Below are 4,809 nucleotides of genomic sequence, written 5' to 3'. Positions count from 1 at the left end.
TTATTCTATAATTACTTCAGTGATGCTGCACTTCAGCAAGAACAATGGAAACTGTTTCTCAAAACTATAAGGGTTACTCTAACTTTCCATCCATGACAATGTTGTGGGTGATTAGTGGATAAAAACAAAATATGTGGGGATCTAAACTGTGATCTTTAGTTCCCAGACCTGTGAATTGTGGGGATCTAAACTTTGGTCTTTAATTCCCAGATCTGTGAATTGCTTAGGATAATTCACCTGTTTTCACAATAATGCTGCCAGGACCCCAGAATCAATGTTACCTATTGCTCTCACAATGAAAATCCACTTTTTTCACTACAAAAACATGCAAAATTCAAAATCAAACTGTTCCATCAATAAAAGCTTAAAGAAATAGCAACTCCACCTGGAAACACAAGCAGCCTTCTGCCCTGCTCCCAGTACACTACAACACAACCCTGCCAAGAATGATCTGTTTCTAAACTGCATAGTATTTTACACACAAAGAACAACTTAAAACCCAGTATCTTGATGAAAGAAAGATTTGTGGAAGCAGAAGCAAAACTTAGGCATGGGAAGTAAAAAGGGACTCATTTTGCTAATTGGGAAGAACACACTACTAAGTCCTAGTCTCTTTTCAAAACAAAGCAAATTTCTTATTCATGTTTATCTTTGATTAGTAAGTCAATTTCATAAGGGATTGGAGGGCAAGTGTGGTAGGGGCCTCCGCTTCCATTTTCAGTGGAATCTTTGGTTGGTTAGTGAAATGAGGACAAAAATAAGTTAGAAAAAGTCAAAGGAAATAAGAGAGCAAATAGTTTTTCAACTGAATTAAGATCCTTTCTTTGGGCTGGTTGTTGCGTATTTGGGTATATGAATTCTGAATATGGAATATTATTAGAAACTTATTTTCTAAAGAAAATTTTAATATATCTGGGGAGAAAACTCAATATATAGGCATTATAATATCTTCTTTATGATTAATTGGGAGCACGATACATTCTTCACATTCCTGCTGATGGTCCCGATGTTTGTGAAAACTAATGATAACATAAAACAAATGAACAAAGAGACAGGACAGTTACTGTTTTTTCAATAACTTGTGTTTGAGAGAATATTCAGTCATATATTTCTGTCGGGAACTATGCTACATTCTGAATAAACAGTGGTAAACAAAACAGACACCCCCCACCCCGACTTTTCTTAGTGCTTTACTAGTGGATTTATTAGTGTCTTAAGTGGCCAAATACATTTTTGATCTTACAGTCTACAAAAAACAAGCAACTAAGCAAGTAACTGCAATATATTGCAATGGCAGCACAAATTTTAGTACAACATAGCTTATTCTAAAAGATCTATTGTAACCAAAAAGGAGGTTAGTTGCTCGCTGAATGCAGAGTCCAGTTAGGGAGTGTGAGGTCTGATATAAAAAAAAAAAAAAAATGTGAATTTATTCAGAAGCTAGCTTGGGGAAGGGCACAAAGCATCCTGCATTTAAATGTGCTGCCTCACTTTGGGAGCAGAAAGCGGGCACTTTTATAGGGTAGGGGAGCAAATGAGCTAGGGAAGGTGTCCCCCTGCTACTGGGCAGTTATGTACTGGGTAGTTGAGTTGGTACCTTCCTGGTCAGAAATAAGTTGTAAAAGTGGCCAAGTGGGCATGCTTTTGACATGCTCTCCTGAGGTGACTCCCTAGAGGTGAGGGTTCCCTGGGGCATGCTTTGGTCTGCAAATCCACTGTCAAGGAGAGATCTTGGAGCACAGAGATGAACTTGCCCTGTAGGGAATGTCTGGCGAGGGGAGGTGAAAGGTTGCATTTGCATTTCTAAAGGACTAAGTAGGAAGAAGGGAGTAGGGGTAATGGGGAAAGAAGAAAAGAAGAGAAAATAATAAAAAAAATTAAACCGACTTAGAAAAATGGAGGTACTTGGTTACACTATTTATCCATCTACTGAGATATTTTTAAAATTGTTTTATCTGTGTATTTATGTTATACTTGAAATTACTAGAAAAGTTAAAATAAAAATTATTCAAATATTTGGAGACAGTTAAAGTGGCAACTGCATTCAATAATATATGACTTATTTGAGTTTGAGTTGGTCGAGGAAGCCAATATATTGGAAGCCAAATAATTTGGCAGCAATATAGCCTTGGAATGACACTAGCAGAGGAGACATTGTTATGATCTATGCTATAAAAGTGCATATAAGACACAGACTAAACTACAGGATCTAGTGTAGCTGTTTTTAATATTTTTTAATGGAACTAGGGAGGAAAGAGTTAAAATAGCTGGTCTGCAACCAGTTCATTTGTTTTGTGAGGAAGCCCCACCACCCCCCCGCCCCGGCAACCAGGTGGAGAAAGCAAAGAAAACAGGTGACTGTTTATTCTCCTTGCCAACTAGACCTCTGATAAATAGTGATTTTTGCTATGTGGGAAAATAACCTACAGAATATCTTTAGCAAGATGTCCCTGGCTAGAGGATTATTTATAATAAACGTACAATCTAAGGGTTTATGATTTTGGGTTATACAATGGATGTGTTTCATAACTTAGATGTTCTCCTTGTTATATGAGTTGAACTGCGACTTCATTAGAAACTCCAGCTATTATTTAGGGGAAGAGAGACCATGTCTGATGCAGGAAGGAAGGACTAGGAACCACCCTTTTAGTCCCAGATTTCTCTCACTTCAACCAAAATGGAGATATTCTGTATTTTTGAAATTATCAATAAAACTTGATATTTGTATGTCGTAACACATCTCACCCAGAAATTCAGGTTAAAAATATGTTGTTCAAGCTTGAGAGTTATTTACTAGGGAAATGTATCAGTAAGTTTTTGTTTAAAAAGAACAATGCTGCTACTGATAACACTAATAATTATAAATCCTTATATTTATTGTTATACCAAGTGTTTTATGTGTCCTGAATTACTACTCTCAACAGACCTATGAGTTAGTTGTATAAAACTTGGATCTGTCAAGTAAATTTGCCAAAGCCACATTGTTACTAAGTGGAAGAGGTGGGAAAAATGTGATTTTTACATGCAAAATGATGTGAATTCTCAGGGTCAGTGTTCATGGAGGTTAGTGAATTGCAACTAATGAGATTGGGAGGATAAAAACTAGGATAGACTTAGGAATTAGAAGCCTTAGTTTCAAGTCTCAGCTCCATTTGGGATTAGTGTGGTTTTGGGCAAAATGCTATCTTTTCTACACTATAGTCTCCTCAGTAAAATAGTGACCAAATATCCACATAGAGTTATTGTGCTCATATAACTACAGTAAGTACTCACTAAGTGTTAGTTGATAAAATTATTATTATTTTCAATTGGCCTCACTACATAAACATTGGATTCAATGATTTCTATGATTTCTTCCAGTTCTAAAATAACATGACTCTGGATTCCCATGGGCTGCTTCTCATAGTCACCTGACACGTAATGAACTCATGAGATCTAGTGGGTAGTGGGGACATGACTCATTCCTACTGCCATCTCCTTCCCATCAGTAGTTGCAAAATAAAACTTGGATATCACTATGTGCAAGGAAGAAGGCCTGAGTATCTAGCAAGAGGAAACACAGGTCTTTGGTCTTTCTGCATAATGAGAGCTTTGTTTCCTTCTCCAAACATAAAAGTGATTCATTCTTGACAAACAGATTGCCTTATCACCATTGGTTCATGCCTTTTGGAAGTGAGGGTTTGTCCTAGGAAGGGGAAAGGACTGGATTGGTTACTTTCTCACCTAAGAAGGAGCACAGGGTTGCTGATTCACAAGTCATGGGGCTTCCCCTGCAGTGAAGCTCAGGGAGCTGATGTCTCAGGTGAGGGATATGGGCAGATTCAGTGTTCACATGATGACGCCAGGGCTCTGCTTCTCTCTGTATTTCTCTGTCACCTTCATTTTCAGGCCATGTATCTTTAAGTGTGGCACTGGCAGGTCCAGGCTCACATAGTCCATGCAGCTCATAAAAACTGAGGAACAGAGAGACCCTCTTTTTTCCAGAACCCATATATTCAAGGATGAGATTCTAACTGTCCTATCCCTGAACCAATCCCATTGCTGGGGGATGTGTGCTTCAGTGGGTCTGGGCTCAGTGATGTGTTCCCAGAGCCCCTTGGGTGCATGTGCATGTGTGTATTGGCAGGGAGGCATCAAGAAGGGTTAGTTTTCCTTGATCCTCATAGAATGGGTTTCCACTGGAAAGATGAATCCTACTACCAGAGAAGAGAAAGCGATGCTGGAAAGAGGAATACAATGGTTATCTACCACAGTTTCATCTAGTTACACTTTCACCCTTTCCTCAATGGCTCTACAAGAAGGAAGGGGATAAATCTGGGAGAATGGAAAAATGGGGAAGACAGCTTTTAAAGGAATGCGTGTGGAGAGCATATTTGCTGGTGGAGGTGGAGAGTGACCTAAGGTGTGGGGTGAGTGGACAATAAGAACAGAAGTGTCACTGGCACAGACTGTCCCGGGCTGAAGGGACACAGAGTTCTGACACCTTGCACCACTTCTTCCCTTCCACTCTGGGAAATAGGCTCCAAATTCACATATCACCAAGAAGAAAACCCACACTGAGAACATTTTCATTCCTGAGTATCAATTCTAAGTAGCAACTAATATCTAAGTTTATGCATTTTATATTAATAGAAAAAAATAGAAGATACTTAAAATTAGTAAAATTTAACACAGAAGCCTTAGAGTAAGGGATACCTTTGAAGAGTTCTAATACTGACATTATTTTTTAAATAGTACAAGGTGACATCTGTTAGAAATCAATGAGTATTTTCAGTTGTTAGAAATAAAAACTCTAAAAATGCGACTGCT

This window comes from Pongo abelii, chromosome 7 (assembly GCF_028885655.2).
Source record: "Pongo abelii isolate AG06213 chromosome 7, NHGRI_mPonAbe1-v2.0_pri, whole genome shotgun sequence".
Lineage (NCBI taxonomy): Eukaryota > Metazoa > Chordata > Mammalia > Primates > Hominidae > Pongo > Pongo abelii.
Note: the sequence above shows the minus strand (reverse complement) of the source record.